At 42.6% G+C, this 23,949-nt stretch overlaps 1 protein-coding gene across 7 annotated transcripts in view; it reads right to left on the bottom strand.

Annotated features, from left to right (window-relative positions):
• The window catches only part of SAMD4A (sterile alpha motif domain containing 4A), a 202,874-nt gene that overhangs the window by 59,442 nt on the left and 119,483 nt on the right, over window positions 1–23,949 (bottom strand). The window lies entirely within an intron of this gene.

Raw genomic sequence — 23,949 nt, 5'->3', positions numbered from 1 at the left:
TTACTAAGGTTAAAATTAACATGCTCTGCCATCATTGCTTCAGGGAACAAATTAAAAGCAAATCTGGGAGGTTATATGTCTCAACTCTGCATGCGTGCTTTCTGCTTCTTGTCCAAAGGTTTGGAAAACCAGCGCTCACAACATCCGGACACCAGAAGACGATTCCCCCAAACAGCTCCAGACTCCACCTCATTCTAGGGGAAGAAAAGAGAACAGGCTACGAAGCAGAGATGTGGTTGGTGGACAGGGTGTTCTCGACAAGCCCAAGGAGGAAGCCACATGCTCTCTGGGAAGAGAAAGTGTACGCTTGCCTATGCAGCAAAACAAAACAAATGAAGACTCTAGAAGAAGAGAACGCTGCAAAGAACATCACAACAAGGTTGACAAATAGACACAGCTAAATCTCCTTTTCCCCAATAAATCTCATTTTCATACAGTATTGAAGTGAAGGCATTCGGATGAAGGGGAAGCGCCTGGAGAGGCTTTTCCAATAACGAGAGTCCTCGTCACTGGTGTCAGGTCTTATTACTTTCCAGGCAGCTCAGTCTTTGGGCAGAGTGAAGATGTATACTTCTGCCTTCACATTATCACTTAAGCATTTGAGCTTTAAGAAGTCAATTAGAATGTTTCTGGCAGACTTTTATTGCTACACATTATTTTAATCTTTGGTACATTTCATATGTCCTCTTTTGTCAGTTTCTATAATGGCAAAACTGGGTGTTATCCAGTAGAAAATCTATTTTAGATAACTGATGTTTGACTTTACATTGTCATTATTTATAAGTTAGACAAGAAGCCAATATACACATTTTATAGAAATCAGTAGACTCTTACTCACAAGTTTAACTTCAAATCAAGCAGACCTAAAAGGAAACTGTCCCAGTCCCCTCCCTCCATTCTATCCAAACCGTGAAGTCTGCCATGGAAGTCATTCGACACCACTGACGCAGCCATCTAAGCCAATTCAAGGGACTGCGGGAAGAACCCAGTCATGTCTAATGTTCTAAAGTATACTGGGTTAACTTCTACTTTCCTGCACTATTTTTCTTTTCATATCTATAGTTACATCTATGTGTACCTAACCTTAGGTTTGTCCTTGGAATTTGTACCCACATCGAGAATGAAGAGAGGTCTAGAAATGAGTGTAGACAGAACTGCAGAATTTGAATTATTTTGTTTATGACGCAAAGGAAATAATTGAGTCAAGCAAGTGGCCAGGACTGGATTTAGGCAGATATTTCCTTTTTCCTTTTCCAACGTATCCATAAAAATGCTCAGTCATTGTGTTTAAGGAAGAGAGACAGTGGAGAAACTCAAAAAGATAAACGTTTGAGGACAAAACTTCCCTCCCACCCCTTTCTTAAAAGATAACTGCAATTGTAACTGCTGTTCCCCCAGCTCGCACGCCAGTTCAGCAAGTGCTTCCTAGGGCTTACACAAGACGATGTTGGCCTGTGTTTAACAACTCCCTGCTGCTAACTGAGTGTGGGGACCAGCAAAGCAATCCAAGTCTGGAACTCAAATAGCCAGGGTTTCAGGATCAAGCAACCAAGCCCCCCCTCCGAGCATCAGTCCTCAAAACATCGCCAGAGTTGCTGGACGAATCATTAGTGTATCTTTTTATACCTTGACACCACTAGCAACACTTTCCAGAGGAGAAGTGGGTCAATCCCTTGAAAGGGGCTAACAAGGATATTTTACAACCTTGTCTACCAGCTCATGTGTCGAGCTGAACTACAGGCAAAGTCTTCACTGCAGCTGGAGCTCAAAGCCTCCTGGATAAGAGGGCAAGGCGGCTCTTAAATGCAACAGCCCTGATTAGGCAAGGACGGGCATCATTAGGAGATGCTTAAATCCTACTGCCATCAGGGTCTCAACTCAGCACCAGCCAAAGGCACGACCGGTGCCAGGGCTCCTCTGAGTGTGAAACTCTCAACTTCGCCTTGATCAAACAACCGTTTTTCTTTTCTTTCTAGTGTTGGAAGTGTTATAAGTAATTAGAAACGTATTATGTAGTCCTGACTAAATCTTAACTTAGCTCCTTGATTAAAAAAATGAGCCCTGGAGACTCTCCGCATTGTGACTGGCAGGGCAAGGTACTGATTAGGGGATTGGTTCTGGCTTTCATTAAAGCATTCAATCCAAACGTCCAATGTAACAATACACACAAATGACCATTCAAAAAACCCACAAATTGAGCTTATACTGCTAATTAGATGATTTTTTGGTTAATTAGGAGAAATTGGAGGGTTTAGGCTCTCCTGGCTTCTTAATTATCTTTGATTGAATCACCATGTGATTCAAGAGGGGCTACACGTCCCAATTTCCATTTTCGCTTCACCTTCTGCCTCTTCTCGAATTCTAGGCTGTCACAACCTGACCCTGTGGGTGCTGGAACATGGTGAGATTGGTACTGTGTTTGTAAAGTTGATTTACAGCGGTCTGTAATTACACATAATGGTTTGAATTTTTGACTTGGCACTGCATTTTTCATTTAAACCATACCGTTCTTCTTTACCCCAGAGAAACAGTGTTTACGTAATTGCTTTCAGCTCATCTACGTGGGTATTATAAATCAGTCCTGCAATAAAAGACTTCCAGAGACACTGCAAGCTTGAGGTTCCTGGCATAATTCAGCCCCCAGGACCGTTCTAGTTTAAGGACAAGAACCGAACAGCATTCACAGCTGTCTGGAGACTTCGGATCCCGGCAGCAAAGAGAGCAGGCCATAGGGTGGTCAGAAGGGCTGGGTTGAGCCCAGACGCCAGCTCAGATCCACAGATCGGCTCCCTCTGCAACTTGTCTACTTCTGGGTCCCCTCACCGGTCACACAAACTGTAGAGTGTGCTTACGTTCCTCTGTTAGGTCTTCTCTATCGTTGATCTCATTATTCACAGATTCTGCATTTCGAATTCACCTACTGGCTAAGAATTTATTTGTAAGCCCAAAATCATGGTTATTCATAAATATATTCAGAGTGGCAAAAAATTTGAGTCCCTGATGTACCTGTTCTTAGCTGAGGTCGAACAGGCGTTGCTCTGCCTTCCTGTGTCAGCTCTCATACTGTAAACAGGAGTCCTTTTCGAGGTCTGGTTAGTGCCACGTTTTTCTAACTTTGGTGTTTTTCACTGGTGATTTTGCTGTTAAAAATGGCCCCCAAGTGCTGAGGTGCTGGTTAGTGTTCCTAAGTGCAGAAAGGCTGTGATGTGCCTTATGGAGAAAAATAGATGTTATTAGACAAGCATTGTTCAAGTGTGAGTTATAGTGCTGTGGCCTGGAGTTCAGTGTTAATGCATCAACAATACAAAGTCATGTGTTGATCAGTAGAAGAAAATATTGTGAGGCTGGCAGGAACCTAACCCTGTACTTGCCCTAGGAGCAACGGGTCAGCTTTTGCTAATTCAGTGTTCACAGTGACTTTATAGAACATTAAGTACTACAAATAACGAGCATCGACCATACATATATATTGATACAAAAATCTTCATTTCACCTCCCATTCTGTAACATTTTGGTTACATTTGCCACATTTTTGTCTTAGGCTAGTGGTTTTCAACCTTGGCTGCATATTCGACCCCCCTGGAGCCTTAAAAAAGAATCCTGATGCCCAGGTCCCATCCCAGACCAAGAACAGATATCTTCCTCCACTTAGGATGGGGTTATGTCCCAATGGACTCATCATAAGTTGAACGTATGATTAAGTCGAAAATGCATTTAATACACCTAACCTACTGAACATCCTAGCTTAGCCTCGCCTACCATGCTCAGAACACTTACACTAGCCTACAGTTGGGCAAAATCATCTAACACAAAGCCTATTTTATAATAAAGTGTTGAATATCTCATGCACTTTATTGAATACCGTACTGACAGTGAACAACAGAATGGTTGTCTAGGTACACAATGGTTGTTAAGTGTACTCGTTGTTCGCCCTCGTGATTGCAGGGCTGACTGGGAGCAGCGCTCACTGTCGCTGTCCGGCATCAAGGAAGAGGATCCGACCGCGCATCGCTAGCCTGGGAAAAGACCACAATTCAAACTTCTCGAAGTATGGTTTCTACTGAATGCATATTGCTTTAACACCATTGTAAAGTGTAAAAATCCTAAGTGGAACCATTGCAAGTTAGGGACTGTCTGTGATTACAAATCCCTGGTGGGGTCAGAGCATCTGTCCTTTGAGATGCGCCTGGGTGGATTAATAGCCAGCCAGGGCTGAGAACCACTGTCTTCAGCTGTCTTCTTGCCTCAGCGTTCCACCCAAACTCTGTCCCACATCCTGGACATCACAAACCTCCCCAGGCTGCTGCTTCTGCCTGGTTTTAATAAGATGTCCCAAACAATGGGCATCTTGTTTACTTATCAAGAGGCTTTTAAAAGACAAAATACAAATCATTGCTTCTCCCACCAATATTTTGTTCGCTTTGGGTTCACATGCAGAATCCTGCTCAGGCTCTTCAGCCCAGGATTTTATCACTCTTGCCGTGCCCTCAAGGTAAAATAAATGATATTTTGGTACCAGAATTCCGACCCAAATGACACCTGGGCAGAAATTTCTCCCCAGACAAATGTTTTGTCTCCTGGGCAAGAGCGTCTGCCCTTTGCTGCGGTCATTCTGCTCTTATTAAGCAGGAAGAGAGGAGGTCATGGGTCAGCCTCAGGCCCTCTCTGAATATGAATCAGCTGAGAAAGCTTTGAGCTTATTTTCTCTCAGTCTGGAAATTCAGCTGCGAGAGCATAACTGATTCACCAACAGCAAACACTTGTGCCCTAAATGCACGCACAGCAGCACTGGTATCACCTGGGGGCTTGTTGGAAAGGCTGGACCATCCGGCCTCACCCAAGACCTGCTGAGCCAGGAGCTGCACTTTAAGATCCCAAGAGATCTGTGTGCACATTCAAGGATAAGATGCACTGGCTGCACACCGAGGTCTGACTTGCTGGAAACTTTTTCTCTTGATGTTGGGGTAGGCATCAACCACAACAAAAGCAGCCTGCTGAAGTGAGAGGAATGTGGGATTTGGGTTGGAAGTCATATGGCCTTTCTGTGCCTCGGGTTTCCCCATTAATAGATATCAAAGGCTGCATCATGGGATTGTTGGAAAAAATCAAATCATTTAATGCACATGAAAATGTTCTGCAAACTGTAAAGTGCTATAGAAATATTAGTTGTCAGAGTCAGACTTATCCAATATAAACCAACACTGTTAATGGAAAAATCAACTCAAAGTACCAGCCAATCGAATGACATTCATGGAGCATTTTCAGTATATTAACTGTGGTAGGAAAAGTGTCTCTGATTACTTGATAATGTTTCCCAGACTTACAAGAGATGAATTTCCCACCAGTCTGTGTCTTCCTTGCCCTTGCAGAATCCTTATCTATATGGATGAACTTTTCTCTGCCCCAATCAGAATCTTCTTCCTTTGATTCAGACTCAACTTGGTCTTTCCCTTCCTCCCACACATTTTAAGTGTTCCCATTTCATTTCTATTTTCTGGAGGGTCAGGGCCTGTGAATCATCTACTTTTCCATTAAATTTTGGCGCCCAGAACTCCTCATGAGAACTTCTCTTTGTCCCGACATTGGTAAGCAACTCGAATTGCCTGAAGTCCTTATTGAAGATTCTAAGTACCTCCACTATATTTAGAAATTCAAGCTAAGAACCCATTAAGTGGCTGGGTGACATTGGGTTCTTCATACGCAAAACAAGGGGGTTGGACTAAATGAATTCATTCATTCATTCAGCAGACATTTGTTGAGTGCCCACCAGGTGCCAGAATCTAAAAGCTGAGGGGACAATGTTGAAAAAGCCATGATCTCTCAGCTCCTCCCTGAGCCAAACTTCTATGATGTTATTAGCATACTTACGCAGTGCTGTTCTCATTTGGACAAGATATTCTCCTCACATTATTTATTTCTCCATATTTTTAAAAAGTCTGCCTTATATTACCAATAGAACAACCAGCCAAGGTGTCAGGGCAAAGGAGCTATCAGCTGCTCACCACAGGCTAGATTCTGGAGGAGGGAAGGTGCTAAATGATATCATTCCTCCCCCTTCCTGGCTAGTCCCAAGGCTCTCATTCTCCTGCACATTTTAGGCTCTCATGAAAGAGTGACTGATTAAACGAGTGCTCTGTCTCTCTAAGTGCCTTGATCTAGGGATACTGTACTGTCATCTCCCCAAAGGCAGCCCCAAAAATTCATCCTCGAAAACAACCTTTCCTTGTCCTTCATCCTCTGAAGAGAAGGCCACATGGGGCTAAGCACAACACCACCACCTACCATTTGCCAAAGCAGAGTGAGCATCAGGTACTCGGCCAAACATGTATATGCATTGTTCCATATAATCCTTCCTCATTTAATGCCTTATGAGGTAGGGTCTATCATTACTCCTCCCACCCCCATCCCCCCAGCCCACCCCCTACATTTCACAGATGGGAAGCTTAGTGCAGAGGGTGAGGGACTTGTCAAAAATCCAACAGCTAGGAAGGGGCAAGAGCCAGGTTCAAGGTCCAAGGTTCTCTAACTTGCAAGCCTGCATTCTTCAGCACAACACCACACTGCTTCTCATGGCAGAAAGAACTGCTGGCTCAGACTCTTGGCGCTGACACTGAGCACTCAATATCCTAAACCCTGAGCCAGTCCATTGGCTCCTCAAGGTCTCAGGGTCTCAACTGGAAGACAGATACAATGATAATAGCTCTTCTACCTACCTCCCAAGGTTGCTGTGGGATCACATGCTGCCTTCATCATCCATCCATCCATTTATCCATCCATTTATCCATCTTCCATCCATCCATCCATCCATCCATCCAATATTTTCTGAGCATCTGCCCTCTGCTGGACATATGTTGGGCACTAGAAGGATGATGATGAAGTCCCACTAAGATGATGTATGGGAAGATGCTTTCTTTTTTTTTTTATTGAGGTTATGATAGTTTACAACATTATAAAATTACAGTTGTACATTACTATTTGTCAGTCATCTTACAGGTGTGCCCCTTCGCCCTTTGTGCCCAGCCCCAAACCCCTTACCCCTGGTAATCACTAAATAGATCTCTTTGTCCATGTGTTTATGGGGAGATGCTTCTGAAATGAAAAAATACGAATTGTAACTTTCCTGGAAAAAGAGTTTAAGCTAACTTCCTTATTCATTCGCTCATTCAACAAACACTTAGTGAGTATCTCCATGCATAGGACAATGTACTAGTCACTAGGGATACAGATGCCAAAAAGAGTATAATAAAAGACAGAGCTGCACAGATGCAAACAGCATCTTCTGTCACTTATTAAGCCCTCCCCTTCCATCACTTAGAAGCACACAGCAGTTAGGAGCCATAAGGCAGTGTTACACCTTGCATGAAAGTGAAGAATTGCTAAAGGAAGTAAAAATATTTTTAGGTGATTTCACTTTCAATTAATTTGCCACAGTATCTCAAAGACTAATGAAAGTTTCTGAGGAAGTGGTAGTGCACCAGGACCAAGATGCCTCTTGAATCCTGGCCCTCCATTTTAGAACGATGGTATAAGGGGAAATACATGAAAGTCAAAAAAGCTCTTCTCTCTTGCTTCTATAGAATATGTGCATATTGTTTCCTTGGATGCAGGTTGGCTATTCCATGAAATCATTTAAAAATCCATGGCTCTGAGTAGCATGAAGATTCCCCATAACTGAATTAGAAATCACCTGCTCAACCACATGGAAAGCATCTCTTTTCCATTTGTGTTTTCCCCAAATGGCTCACAAAGCTTATGGTTTTGGTCTTGTGTGGGTGTTCTGAGGGCAGTCAGGCAAGCATCTGTATAAAAAATCCAAACCAGGATCATTTCACTTTAAATTAAACACTGGAGGAGTCACAGACTTAAGAGAAATAACCTATTTTTTTTTTCTTCAAAGATGTAAGAAAACCATGACGTTTACCTAAACGAGGAGCTGTGCTTCAAGAACGGTTCCCTGAAATGAACACTGACTCACCAGGTCCCCAGTGGGGTGGGGACAGAGTTTTTCATTCCTGAGTCAAGCCCTCAAGAGAACTGGTAGAGAGCAAGACCAGCGTTTTATTGAAAAGTAGATGTTGCTGTTGTTTAGGTGCCCAATTGAGTTGGTCCTGAAGGAATTTTAACGATGGTGCCACATTCCCTATTTATTTTCCTAAAGATTGGCAGCTGAGCTAACAACTGTTGCCAATCTTCCTTTTTTTATTTTGCCTTTTCTCCCCAAATCCCCCCAGTACATAGTTGTATATTTTAGTTGTGGGTCCTTCTAGTTGTAACATGTGGGATGCCGCCTCAACATGGCTTGATGAGCCGTTCCATGTCCGAGCACCTTCCTCTTAAATGAAAGGACTCTTGCTTGAGAGACAGGATCCAAAAGAAACTCCAAGGAAGCAAATGTTGGGAGCAAAAAAAGACTCCAGAAATCAACTATAATGTCTTCAGAGATATTAGAAAAGATTTTGCACACATGAAACAAGAACAGAATGCAATACAAAAAGGAACATTCAAAGAACAAGAAAGAAATCTAGCAATTTGAAAATATGATAGCAGAGATTGAAATTATATAGTAGGTTTGGAAGATAAAGTAGAATAAAAGGACTGAAAGTAGAACAAAAGGACTGAAAATAGGAGATGAAAAGTTAAAGGAATTAGAGGATCAATAGAGAAGAGCTACTATGTGATTAAAAGGAGTTCCTGGAAGAGAGAAGACAGAAAATGAGCAAGAGGAAATTATTTTTTAAATTCGAGAAAATTCCCTAGAACTGAAGGGACACACGTTTTTAGAGTAGGAGGGCTAGACTGACGGTAACAGGAGCAGACTGGAGAAGGAAGATAGAAGGCTCCCAAAAGGCTATTTTCAAGAAAAAGAAAGTCCTTCCAGAGACTACTGTCACTATCACTCATGGGTGGCAATTGTTAGCCCCTTGTTAACATGAGAAAATCAAAGCTGAGCGGTGAAGGCATTTCTCCAGGTCACACAGCTAGTGACCTTAGGGGCTGGGACTCAACCCCATCGGTCTGACTCCAAAGCATGTGCTCAGAACCACAATGTGATATTGCCTGAGATCTTTCTGGACTCTGATTCTGCCATTCAGTGTAATGAGCGACCCTGACAGATCCATGCCCATAGCACATGTACTCGAATTAGCCAGAGTATAACAAAGGAGGGGATATTGAGAAGTATGAGGTCATTTGCCCCAACTCTCCCTTCAATTCAAGAAACTAGGCCACCTCCATTGCTCTATTTGGAAATTGAATGAAAGTTGCAATCCTGGAGAGTCAGACTCATCTTTGAACTATAGGACTTAAGGAAAAATAAACTTCTTTAGCACCAAAGGAACATCCCAACTCTGTTCTGTGATGAGCTTAGAGACAGGACTCCCAGCAGCATCCTCATGACCATCATGGACTCGTTTGAGATAGAAATTATATCAAAGTTCCAACTGGATAGACTTGGCATTGAGATTCTATAGATTCTTTCGGTTGAAGATAAATCTAGGTATCAAGCAGGCTTCTTCTGGAGTTCCAACAGGTCAGCCAAGGATCCGTTCAAATCTTTGCCAATCTGGATGACTCCGGGGGCTGAGTGTAAGCTGACTGATGTAAAAGAGGGAGGGGCAGAGAGGAAAGTAGTTTGTCTGCACCCTTCTCTCCTGAAGTTGGGAGTCTTAAATGAACCAGACTGGTAAACGCTCCTTTCTCTCAGTGCTTGCCCTTTAGGGTGGCAGAGTAGTCTCATAGGGTTAACATCTCCAGAAGTAAACCATTCACCCAATGTGATGAGGTGGAGTTGAAAAAACTGAACTGCAGGCAAAAGGACTCTTCTGGGTCAAGGAGTTTCAGCAGCCCTTTTGCTGGGAGTCACACCAGTTTGAGGATTTGACTCTCAGTGTATAGAGCTTCTTGCTGCTAAGCCATGGTTGGGGCAGCCAAAACTACAAAGCCTCAGTTAAGGAAAGGAATGTATCTTTTTTCTTGACCACTTTGTGGCTCTTTTTCCAGTGTGAAGATCCAAGAAGTAAACATGAAATCCTTTACTTGCTCTATCCTTTAAGAAAAAGCATTTATTTCTTGTGTTGGCTTTTCTACAAAGTTTGTTCTTGCAACTGCAAAAGTATGGAAGGCAGGTCACACCAGATGCATGGACGTGAATGAGGAGATGGTCTTGAGCATGACCCCAGCATTGAGCTACCCCAGTCGAGTGCTTAAAGAGCTTTTCTATGAGCAAATGCTTCTCCAGTACCCCATAATTAGCCTGCTCTCTGAACTGCATACAGATGGAGTGGCTGGGGAAGAGGAGCAAGAGAATAACTCTCGAGGCAAATAAAACTTCGCAGCTGTCTCTAGCTAGAGAAAGAGAGCAGATCACCAACAGAAAATTCAGGAAAGAACTGTGACCATACAAAACTTGAACTTCTTTTTCACATATCTCATGGATCGAAAAGAAAGCCTTCAAGCAATACATCATTTGCTTGCAAGACATCTACCTTCTCTGAGTGTGGACAAGACTTGCTCCTGAACAACAGTGAGTTATGCAACAAGGCTTACCTTGAATTTAGGATGTGCAGCTCAGATCTAGACATAGGGACAGGCTGGCCTCAATCACACTGTCAGCCTCACACTCAAAGTAGAGACACTCTCAGGAATCAAAAAGTCTCAGACTTTGAAGTGGAGCACACGATGATTTGAGATTCCAGATGAATTTGGAGCTACATTGCCAAAAGTAAACAAATGTACAAATGTGGTCGTTTTTACCCAAAGATGCCATTACTGTACTTGTAGTGAGCTATGACTTTTAGAATAATACTTACACATAACATTCAGCTGGGATATTAAAATTATCCTGCTAAACCTAGCAGACATGAATAACAATATCACAGGCACAAAATCATTTCTTGAATAATGATGAACATACGTGAACAATTCCCTTTCTCACAACCTATCTCCCTGAGGCCTAAGGACTACTCCAAAATTCTTCGGCCTTTCCAAGCATCCTCCAGTCTTGAGTCTCCCAAGCACTCCGTGGCTGCAGAGCCAGGCACTGTTCCGGCCCAGCCCTCTCATCCACTCTTCTCCTCAGCAAGTCCTCCCTCCAGCTGCCGCAGGTCTCTGGACAGACTGCACTCTCTGCACTCAGAACCGCAGCCCAAGGCGGGAATTAGATCCGCCACCTGTGCTGCCCACCCAACGCCACACAATGTGGCTTGTTCAAAACAGCAAACCCGACCCAAAAAAGTCACCTGAAGAATTCCAACTTACTAATCGGAGAAGAGGATTGTTACACACATTGAAAAAAAATCACCCAATGAAATCCTTTAAATATTTGTTATTTTAAAATACTTTATAGATTATTAACTATGATAGAGAATCTCAGGAACTGAGGACCTTAACTTGATTTTAAGAGTTCCTGCCAATGAAGATTAATTAGAAACCAAGACAATATATATCCCAAATCATAGTTTAGTCCATAGGAAAGTAATCTGATTCAGAAAGAGGTCATTTCAGGCAACTTTTTAAGAATACACCCACCGTATAGACTCCTCTACAGTATATGTTCTCTTCCAAATGCTTCCCCTTGATACCAATGATATATTAGGAGAGTACGCTCAGTTTCTTAGTCCTTGCAACCATCATCCCTTTTCCACTGAGAAAAGCTGAATTTCCAGGCTCTGTAAGAGAGTGCTGGGTGCTGTAGCTATCCATTGACACCACTCAGAGACTACCTCTCAGGAAACTGCAACTGAGGGATACACGCCTAACTTTATTTTGACTTGGGTATAGCTAAAGTTGTTATGTGTGTGTTTTTTAAATCCCAAATGGGTAGTAGCTTTTGAGACAGAGCCCCAAAGCTGCATGACCCTGCTCCAACTATGGAAATGTTTGACTTGGTGGCACATGAATGAAACTAGAAACATGCCAAATGTTTATCAGTCTCTTAAAACAAAGAACCTTCAAACAGTCCACTTTTCTTCCAAAAGGATCCCATCATGACGATGCCACAATCACAGAACTAGAGTGGTTTCAGGCAGCCTGCGATCCAAGCTCCAGGCAACCAAATCTGGTGATCTTCTGATTTTCTTTTTGTTCTTTCAGCTCAGAAAGGACAGAGAATCAACATTTGTAATTGTAACATGCCCTGGAGTTTCACCATCACCAAGATATTTACCTGTAATTTTTGCCAATCTTCTTTTCTTTCTGTATGGCACAGACCAAGGAACGCATGATAGTGCCATTCCTATTAATAAACTTTAAGGTTTCTAAGTGTTCAAATCACCCCTTATTTAGCATTATTATTCCAGGCTAAATTACTCCATCCATTTTTTTAGGATACCTTTTTACTCTCTCCTCTTCACTAACATCTTCGTATCTTTTTCATTTTACATATTTTTTATTTTAAACAGGTAATACATGGCATTAACATGGTACTAACTTCAAAAGGCAGAGTGAAAAGTAATTCCCCTACAGCCCCTGTCTGCCAAGACTTCCCAGTTCCACGGGACAGGAGGCAGTTACTGGTCTTCACATTCCTTTAAAGATGAGGGGAACCTAAATTGTATCAGATTCTCCGAGTGTGTAGTTAATGGTGAATATAGCAGGAGGATCTCTTCCTGGCTTTGGCAGGTGCCACTTCTCTAAGACGAGCCCAGCACATCAGCTGGCATTTCACCCTCCTCTTCCTGCTCATTCCCATATAATAGCACTGTACACTCATCATCAGTGCTCTCAGAGTCCGAGATTTTTCTACCTTGGAAGTATAGAATGAAAGCACTAAGAATGGTCATTAGGGGGTCATCCAACCCCATGCCTTCATAAAGAAGTAGGAGTCCCTGAGAGTGTAGGATCACACACTGAGTTAGAAGGGCAGTGACTCTCTAATCCATTGTTTTTTTCACCATGGCACCTTATTTTTCTTACAGACGTTGCATTCTTGGGACTGGCCGCACTTCCCTGGCCTGCATCTGTGTGCATAGCATCACTTATCTTTATTAAATCCTATTCTGTTACTTAAGGATCATTTTAATAAATATGAATAACATCCTTACACTTATTACTAATTTAAAAAATTATTCCTGTTAGCAATGGATCCCAAAGAAGCAACCTCAACAAATTTTTACCTTACTCTTTACTCTTCTTTTTTTTCTGGTCTCTTTTAAGGTATTTAGTAAGATTTATCACTGGAACAATCCTTAAGGAGATAGTGGTATTTGTGGAAGGCTGGCTTTTTGTAGAGCTGAGTCAAAGTGTCTTGATTTCAATTTAGCATGTTGGACTAGCTTTGTCTTAGGACTCCCCCAGGAGCCTATTCCACCCTAGTTTACTGTGGAGCCTAGGCTGGTGGAAGAAGCACCTCTCACTACATCAGCACCAACGACAAGTGCAGAAATAACAATAATGAGGGCCATCATTTGTTAAGTGTCTCCTACTAGCAAGCGCTTTATACACATTTCTCATTTAATCCTCACAACAACCCTCACCTTCACTTAACCAACTGCTGGATTGACCAGTACTCTCCACGTCCTTTTACTTGCTGATGCCAAAGGCTCATCGACTCCTTAAGGACTGTAATTTACTTGTGCCTTTCTGTACCCATCTGCTGACTTGCAGGTGTACCAAAAGTATGTTGAATTTGTTCCCAAACCTGTTTATGCCAGTTGTACTTATTATTGTACATATGTAACTTAAAAAAGTATTACAAGAATGTTAAACGCTATAGAAATATTCATTGTTTGGCTTAAAAATCTACTGTTGAATTTAATGTGAGCAAGAAAACTATAAGCTAAATTATGAAAAGAAAAAACCAGAATCTAGAGATTCTGTGCTCTGATTGTTTTTGCAAATCTCTTCAAATTCCTGTTCCATTTTAAAGAAATCACATACAATAATGCATCAAGGGTGTGATTTATGCAGAAAAGACAAAGAGCAGCTCTGTCAGGAACCCTAACCTCAAAAAAAGGGGCATCATGTTGTACAAAAAGTGGCACATGAATGTATGCATTTATGCTTTAAGTTAAAATAATATGTTTAAAGTCGTATGCTTTTTTTTTTTAAAACAATTCCCTCCTTTAAACGGCTATTGCGATTAATATATCAACTAACCACCCTGATCAAGTCAATGAAGAGGCCTTCCACTGAAGCGAATTCCCATTCCATAGATGAGGAAAGGTTTGGAGGTCAAGTAACTTGTCCACAGTCACACAGCTTATTAGTGGAGCTGGAATTTAAAACCAAATCATCTGAATTCAAAGCTATGTTCTTGATCTTGATCAAGACTGCCTCGTCATTTAACACCCCAAACTTGAACAGCTAAAACGCCACTCAAAGCCTTATAATTTCCTTTTGCATTGCAGTGAAGAAGACTAAAGTATGAAATAATCTGTTATAAATCTTTTAGCTCCATATGGGTTTTGCTGGGCTCTCCCAAAAGGATCATCTCAGCAAGGTTGGCTGTGAAACAAATCTCTAAAGCAAACTCTGTGCTCTCATTGACTCCACTCTCTAATAAAGGCATGGAATTCGTCTATGGAAATGGTCCAAACTTTTGGCGAGGAATGAATATCCCAGAGTATGTTCGGAGTTTTAGCCCTTTCTCCAATCCACAAAAATCTTTGATAGCATTTTCCAGATTTTGGAACCCCGTGCCTACTTCATTTCCTCATCTCCATACCTTTCTCTTACTTAACTTATAGCTGAGATTTCCAAATACTATATTTTGCCTAAGAGAATGTTGAGGACTTGGTTAGAGGTAAGGGGATGGCAGGAATGATATTTACAACTTAGAAAATACACTGCAAATTGACAGTAATTATTGCCACTAAGATTTCCCCTCACCTGAAACCACGAAATTCAATGGTTTAATTTGCTTGATATTAAAGATATCAAAGATATATATAAGCTACAATCATGATACATCTTTCTTCAGTGTAACCTGAGTTTGTCCCTGGAAATCTTAAAAGTGAGAAAAGAAAAAAAATAAGTAAATGCAATATTAAAAGTTTTCTTGTCTAATTGTTTGTGGAGCAGACTTTGTTAGAGTATGACTAAATCTTGTGAAATAATGGAAATCATAAGACTACAGGGCTCAAAAAGAGTCTTACAGCAGGCCAGCCTGGTGGCGCAGAGGTTAAGTTCGTACATCCCACTTCGGCGGCCTGGGGTTTGCTGGTTCGGATCCTGGGTGTGGACATGGCACTGCTCATTAAGCCATGCTGTGGCAGGCATCCCACATATAAAGTAGTGGAAGATGGGCACGTATGTTAGCTCAGGGCCACCCTTCCTCAGCAAAAAGAGGAGGATTGGCAGCAGATGTTAGCTCAGGGCTAATCTTCCTCAAAAAATAAATTAATTAATTAAAAAAAAAAAGAGAGAGTCTTACAGAAGCCATCTTCCTCATCTCCCCCTTCTTCCTCCCCTCTTCCAGGCTAATCCAATTTAAGCTGTTTATTCCAGCCAGAATCCATCCTATTTTTGAAGTATAGTGGAGAATTAGGACACAACTGCCTTTCTCTGTACCTCAACTAGAGTTTAATAACCCTCACTGTCATTAGAGTCTAAAAACATCCTCCTGGTTGGGGATGGATGGCACAGCCTCATGACCCCAGGTGCATGTAGGCCATGGAGGTCTGTGACTTTTCCCAAGCACTGCGATCTTGGACTCACAAAAAATGAGCAGACTTCTTGCTTACTATAGTGATTTTCTGATTGTTCTTCCCTGAGCTCTAGAAAACAAAAGCTAGATGAGGAAAAGCACAGTCCTGTAAAACCTCTGGACCCTTGAAAAGGGGAGAAGGATTAGGCAGTGGCAATATTGGGTCCTCTGAGATATCACTGAACTATCTTCACAATGCAGGATCGGGAAGGCCAGGGCTACGCTTAAAAAAAGTTTCCCCCAAAGGGAAAGGAAACTGTGGCTAAAAATATTTCATGCCAGCTGTTATAAGTGCTCCTCAAAGGAAGCAAAGCAACTTGAGTTACTTCTTTGAAGAGCAGACAAAGGGTTAAGGAAATAGCATTTTTCGCTTACATGCCAGGTTGGCTAGGTTTTGGGAAAGAAGGAATTTTCCACCAAGAAAGTCTGTTGGTAAAAGACAAAATAATTCCATGAAAATTTAAAAGGAACTCCAAACGATGCCAGTGGCTCCAAAGGCTTAGGACAGGGATGACCCGCAGCCTGTGAGACGGAATCAGGGTCTCCAGGCCTTGTCCTTCCTGTTCAGTTTCCAAGGGGCCACCGCAAAGACTTCTCTTCCCCTCAGGCCTGCCTAGAGCTGTGCGGTCTCCCTCCATCCCCACAGCATCTGTTTTGCTGGTATTTTTCAGGCTGACTGGAATGAAATTGAAGCAGCTGGTGGCCTCAGAAGACAGTGTGAAGGGCAGAGGGAAAAGGAAGGACTTCTTGAGCCAAGTCCCTCTGGCCTGAAGGAGCTGGCCCTGGCCTAGGGACCAGTGGATGTGGCGGGGTTTCTTCAGCTTAGACTTGGTTTCCTTGGAAAGGGTTTCCTAAAGGAGCCCCTTTCCCTGAGATCCATGTCACCCCGCTCTTCACCTCACCTGCTGAAGTGGTTCTGTTTCAGATGCTGGCTCCCTAGGGCCTAGTAGCCATCCTTTCCATGAACGGAAGGACGCTCCACCCCTAGGAAGGCCAAGAAACAAGGACCAAAGCCCAAGACATATCTGGGCATAGGGTGCCTCAAGAGTTTTTACTTAACTTTAACTTTTGAAATCATTACAGATTTACAAGAAATTGCAAAGATACTACACAGAGAAGTCTCATGAAGCCATTCCCCCGCTTTCCCCCAGGTGGCATTTTACGTGACTACAGCGCATCATCAAAACGGGGAAACCGACCTGAACATGGTACAGTTAATGAGATGACTGCACTCAGATCTCAGCAGTTTTTGCACACACTAGTATTTTTAGTATGAATTTGCATATAACTCTGTGGCATTTTATCACATATATAAATTCATATAACTATCTCCACAATCAAGATCACAGTATGTTATTAAAAATCTGTTAGTATTAAGACCGAGTTGGTAAAATGTCACAAAAAAAGCAAGAGTAATGATAAATGTCACTATGAGGTTTATGACAGAAAGCTAAACGATCAACATTATCACCAAATATTTAGTGAATTCCCAAGGACATCTTCTTGTTTTGGAAATTCGTTAACTTCATGAACATCTGCCTAGTGAGCCCAGAATTTCTTAAATCCCTACTGTTCAGCAAACCTCGATGGTGAGGTGGCAGACAGGCTTCAGTGCACAGGCCATCTCTCACCGAATGAGAGCAGCTGCCTCGAGCAAGGGGCACTTTGAGGAGCACCTGGAGGCCACATCTGGCCTAGTGGGAGACAGCCATTGTCTAACCAAGACACTCTGCCATGGGAGAGTGGCAGCTGAATGCATCCCAGGAATTGCCGTCTTCAAAATTTCTGTGACTTTGTGAGCCACACAGGGCTGGGAAAGAGGGATAAGGAAGACACAACCCCTGTCCCCAAGGAGTTTGTAATCAGGAAGGGGAGGCATACATGCCGACCAAAAGCTGACACAGAATGCTAAGGCTGACACCAAAGTACATGGGGCACTGCAAAGCGAGCACGTTGCGGGCAGGCCTTAGAAGTGTTCTGTGGAGAACACCAATGTTACAGGTGGCTGGTCCACATGGGGGCAAATTCAGCGTCAGAGACAAACAAGGATCTATTAGCTACTAATTGAGTCAATCTCTGAGGACAGGATTAGGAGGGAGAAGCACATAACCTTGGGTTAAGAGCCATACCCTGGAGCCTGACTGCCTGGGTTCAAACCCCAGTTCATCAACTTAGTTGGTCTGTGACATTGGTCAAACTACTTAGCCTCTCTGTGCCTCAGTGTCCTCATCTGTCAAACTGGGATAACAATAACACCCACATCATGGGGTATAGGATTAAACCAGTTAATATTTATGTAAAGGGTTTTGAACAGTACCCAGCATGTAGTAAACACTATGTAGTTGTGTGCTATCACTATTAATTTACTTTTTATGATCTATGGAACCAAAATTTTTTAAATGTATTGTTTTTATCATCAAAAAAATCAATCAAGATTAATAAAAGAAATATTAAGGTTCCAAGCTGTACCATGAGATTGTAGAAGAAGGGAGCAGTTCAAATGGAGCATTTTGGAATAATGTTTGTTACCCAAAGTTTCTGAGTTCTTGCCTCATACTAGGCTAGCAAAGGGCAGCATGTTTTCAAATCCAAATGTAAAGAATGCTAAGAAAAATCAAACATTGCAATGATTTGAATAGAAACAAGTTCCTTTCATTTATAACTGTAGCACACAGTTTTCTTCCATGTCAAAGTCCGCCAGTGAAGAGTAGACAATAGTTAGGAAGGCTGTCATTGACCTCACACAAGGGAATTCTGTGGGCTCTTAAGAAAACCACAAGCAATTTGCTCTTTTTCTGAGTGGTTTACTTTTTCTACAGCCAACTTCAGAGAGGAAGCAAAGCTAGAGATGCTAAGCCAGGTACTAGGCCCCTTCTGTTTGGAATTGCTTGTGATGGCTGAAACAAGCTTGACCAAAACTTGTGTACAGTTTGTGACAGCCAATACCTGTCCTTTCTGGTCCCACAGGCTCATGAAGAATCTGCACATTCTTGACCTCAGTCATTAGACCCCTGAGTAGCCTTAAAGGAGAGCAACGTACTGAAAATACATTCTTCCCTCCCTTCTGAAGCACCTTGAGGCTATCCATACTGTTGCTTAATAGACTTCTCAACTGTCCCAACCCATTCTTCTCTTATCTCATGGAAGAAGAGGCCCAGCTCAAGGTCCTATGAAATCTCACTTGATTTAACTTTCACAATCAATCAAAGGTATTCTTACCTCTGTCTAAATGGATGAAAATAGGTTGATTCCTGTTAGATTACGACTTAGTTTTTGCCTGCTACTCTTAGCCTCATCCTAAGCCCTTCCTTTAAAAACATGGCTCCATCATCTAATTCTAAACATCATTTTTCTCCATTTCAATGTCAAAATGTCATCTTCTCAAAATCAAAAACATCCAAAATCAAGCTTTTAGTTAGTTTCTCTCCGTATCCTGCCTCTCAGTAACTCAACTTTCTTCATCCCTTAAATGCCTATTATGTGTGAAGCACTCCTGATTTATCTCTAACATCTCTCCTTGATAAATCCAGTGGTTAATTCCTTGTCCTCATCTTATTGGACCCATCAGTAGAATTTTACTCAGTTGAACACTTTTTCCTACTTGAAACCTTTTCTCCATTTGCCTTGCAAGACACACACACACTTAAGTTTTCTCCAATTTCAATGGTTTCGCCCTAGAAACCAGGCTCGGTCCTTGGTCTTCTTTTCTATCAACATCTTTGCCTTGGTGTATTCATTTAGTTTTATGACTTTAAGTACTACCCATGGGCTGGTAACTCCCAAATGTCTATGTCAGATCAGTCCCCTCTCCCAAACTGCATACTCATATATCCAACTGCCTACTGGACATCTCTGATTGTCTACCAGACATGCAAACTCATCATACATGACACTGAACTCCCAATGTTACCCTAAAACCTACCAATAAATACTTTCTCCATCTCAACTGATGGCAACACCATGCTTCCAGTTGCATAAGCAAAAAACCTGGAGTCATTCTTGAATTCTTTCTTTCACATTCCTCATTTATTCTGCAGGAAATCCTGTTGGCTGTACTTTCAAAACATATCTAGACTCTGACCACTTCTCCCCCTTCTACTGCAGCCATCCTGGTCCGAGTCATCAGTGTCTTGCCTGGATTAATTTGTCTTTCTGTTTCTGTCCTTGCGCTGGTACAATCTATTCTTAAAGTGATCTCTTTAAAATGTGAGTCAGATCATGTCACTCATCTGCCAAAAATCCTCCAAGGGCTTCCTAGTTTACTGAAAGCAAAAGTCAAAGTCCTGGCAATGGCCTACAATGCCCTGTAGGATCTGTCCCTCCCAATTACCTCTGCCACCTCCCCTACCACTGTCCACCTCACTCACTCCCTTTCAGCCACTGGCCTTCTTGCTTTCCCCCAAACCAGCTGGCATTCTTCTATCTTGGGAGCTCTGCTCTGGCTTTTTCTCTGCCTGGGCTACTCTTCCCCCAGACCCCCACATGGCTAACCCCTTGACCTCCTTCAAGTTTTTGTTCACACATTACCTTCTCAATGAGGTCTACCCTGACCACCCTATTTAATACCATAACCATCCCACCACCTAGGCCTGATCCTCCTGGCCCTACTGTTTTTCTTATTTCCACGCCACTCATCAATCTCTAACACACTACATAATTGACTCATATACTATAATTTATCTACACTTAAGACTACAAGCTCCAGAGGGAGGGCATCTTTGTCTTGTCCATGGACATATCTGAGTACCCTGAGTAGACTAGGCATCAGAGTAGGTGTCAATAAACATGTTCCAGGTGAATGAATGGACAAATAAATGAATCAACAATGTACATCCAAGTCAACACTGAATCCCAATCCTAATAATTCCACTTAGGAACACTGCTAGGATCCATTCCTTCTGCTCCACATCTGTTTTTGTCCTAATGCTACTTTTGTTACCTCACAACCAAGGCTTTGAAACTCAGAGTCTGCACTCGTCACTTGCTATCCATCTAGTTTGCTCGCAGCAGACCAGTCCCCCTCACGTCACTGCCATACCCGCCCCCCCCCCCCCCCCCCAGTATTATGCGTGGCCTCCAGAGGGCTCTTGGATCCCTTCCCTCAGTCTACTCTTCTTGCCTTCTCTCACTACCCTTTCCTTTGTGGGCCTTACCTTCCTCCCTACTGTCTTCCAACTCTGCCTGCACACTATAACCTCCACCCCTTTGCTCACAATGCATATCCCTCCCTTCAGTGTCCTCCCCTCTCCTGCTCTCTGTATTTCCATCCTAGCTCACTTCCCATTTCCTCTGCAAAAGCTTTCTTGACCCTCCAGTCACAAAGATCTCTCAATTTTGGACATTCACAGTGCTTCCAGTATGGACCCCCGATTCAGGTGACAAAATCCTATATTGCCTCACGGCAGATCTTAGAGGGTTTGTGTGTGGTTTATTTTTTAACTGTACTTTTATGTAAGTTATGGATTGTTATGTAAAATTTTTGTGGATTAGTCTGGCAAAAAGGAAGATTTAAGTTTTAGTTGTGAGGCTGATTGATATATCTTCTCTCTCCACTTATGTTATAAGCTCCCTGAAAGTGGAGACACTTTCCTTAAGCTCCCTTGTATTTCTCACGGACTCGGACACAGTGCTCAGCCCCCAGTAGGAGGGCAGTAAGTGTTTGCAGGGCAGTTCACTGATTCAGCACCCACACAGAGAGGAGGCCATGAGTGCTAAGGCACAACGACCAAGGGAATAAAATATTACTGGAATAAACCAAGGTTAAAAACAGAAACTGTGCAAGGGAGCGGTCTTCTAGTTAGTTTCTTTTCATAAACTGTCATTAATGTGGCTGATAACATGGAAATGTGAAGACTAGTTGACCTCAGTTCTTAATTTAGAATCATATTGTTTTGCACGGGTATGTTTTCTACTTTGTAGGAAGTTCGGTGCAGTAGAAGAGGTCCTGAAGCCTTAATCCAACCCATTCTCTATTGCAATGAAATGGCCAAAAGTCACAAGCAGATTCAAGCCCTTCCCCACCCCCTCTGACCACTCTGCATGGCCCAGGCTCAGGAAAGGTGCTTTTATCAAGTGAGCATCAGAAGATGCAAATGAGGGCACAGTCCATATTAGCACTGTGCTCCTCACTGTCTTGCCAGTCTCTCTCACTTATTCACTTAGCAGACACTGACTGAGTGCTTGCTGTTGCCAGTTCTGGCCAAGGCTGGCCATTTACAGACATGATCTCATGTTCACCACAGGCCTGGAAGGTAGATATCGTGAATGTTCCCATCTTACAAGTGGGGACCTTGCTCAGAGAGGTTAAGTAACTTGGCCGAGCTGTAGTCAGCAAATTGTAGATCTGAGATTTGGACCTAGGAGGTTGACACCAAAGTCCTTGTTCTTTCCACTTTGTCAAGCTGCTTCCTAGGTGCTCAGGATACATTTGATAGAGGCACAAATGAATGAATGACCCAAAGGTTTGCAGTTTTGACAAATATAATTCAACCACCATAGACAATGCAAAGGACTAAAGCAATGACATTAATCTTTTGTTAGAGAGACATTATTGAAATACAAGTGTTGACATGGCCTTAGTGTTTGAATGAAACTTTCTGGAGGAGAGATCCAGACTCTTAGACTGAGCTCTTCTTTGCTGATGCTCTGAAACAGGGCTCCAGTCCCTTTCTTCTTCCTGAAACATGTCATCTAGTTATCTTATTAAACTTTCAAGTCTTCTTCTGTCCAAGTACTGCACAGAGACCCAAAGATCTGGGCGCCATTGCAGCCACCTCAGCATTTCTTCCCCTCTGTCGGGCTGGGTGGCCTCAGTGAAAAACAGAAGGGCCTGTTGGCTACAATCTGATAGCCATCTTGAATGTACTAATCCTGTCAAGACTGACCCTGAATGAGTAAATCAGTAGAGATGGAAATGTGACGACCCAAGACTAATTTCAAGACAAATGACATAAAACTCAACCTCTAAAAATACAAAAGACCAAGTTGTGAGAGGGCAGGCGGCTGGGAGTTTGAATCTCTCCCAACCATCAAAGAGTTTTGTAACAATCACTAGATTCTGTGGCTGACCCAGGCAACTTGGGCCAAGAAGCTCTGTCATCCCAGCCTGCATGTGTCTGCTTTAATAGTCCCAGCCGTCACTCTCCATCCACACAGGCTAGTGAAACAATTCTCTGGATTACTAGTCTGTGAGAGAGACCGACTGTCACCAGAACCTCTTATACAATAAATTAATGATGCAATAATCACCTAATTCCCAAAATGTGCACGTTATTGATATCTAAATGTAAAAATAGAAAAAAGAATTAAAAATCTCATGTTGTAGATTTATAAATGCAGTATCTTAAGTATTTCCTTGGTTATTCCACTAAGGTACTGTTTCAATTAATGTAGTTATAATTCAACACACCTCTACGTATTTGAGAAAGCCATTTAAAAAGTCCCATTCACCAAAAGATCCAAATGAAGGTAGAGGCCAAGAAGCTGTCACTGCCAATTCTTAATACTCTCATATTTAATTGGGAGTTCCTGCATGTTGACAGGCACATAAGATCTAACCACAAAAGCTTTCCCCCAAGAAAGTTATCTTGGCACTGGCACTGTATTCACAGACACATGCAAACTAGCATCAAGGAATTCTGTTTACCGATGGGCCACCCTCCCACATTGCCATTTTATAGAAGCACCAATGGCATGTTTGTCCCTTTGCTCAGCCCAAGTAGGGAGCCACAGAGAGGAGTCCCAGCTGTAGGCAGGGTACCTTGCTTTAGTGATCAAAAGAGCAGAAGGCTGGCCTCTGCTTTCCTTTCCCCCAAAACAGTTCCTCACCTGCCTCTCCTAAAGGGTTAGACTGAGCGAGATGGCCCCCACATTCACCCCAGGCCACAGTACAGAGCAGCATTCTCAGTTAGCAAACCTGTTCCCCTGGTCAGGAGGAAAGTGCCCCCAACAACTGGGGATTAAAACAGGAAATGCAAGGGAGGGAACATTCCAGGGTGAAATTAATACAAAAAAAAAAAAAGAAAAATAGGAAAAAAAAGGAAAGTGCACAGAGCCCATGAGGCTGTCTGGTTAACCCTGGATTAGAATCAAGTCCAGACGATCACACACCACTCAGTGCTGGGCAAATCCACAACCCTGGGGAGAGACGGGGCCGGGGCAGTTCTCTTTCCTTCTCTCACCACTTATTCTCTCTTATTTTATTTTATATTTTTTGGTCTATTTGTAACCCAAATTTGGACCAGTCATTTTATCTGCCCAGCATTTTCATCCTTCCAGAGTCAAAGGAGCAACAAGGACGGGGTCCA

This window comes from Equus asinus, chromosome 7 (assembly GCF_041296235.1).
Source record: "Equus asinus isolate D_3611 breed Donkey chromosome 7, EquAss-T2T_v2, whole genome shotgun sequence".
Taxonomy (NCBI): domain Eukaryota; kingdom Metazoa; phylum Chordata; class Mammalia; order Perissodactyla; family Equidae; genus Equus; species Equus asinus.
Note: the sequence above shows the minus strand (reverse complement) of the source record. Positions and strands in the feature narration are given on the sequence as shown.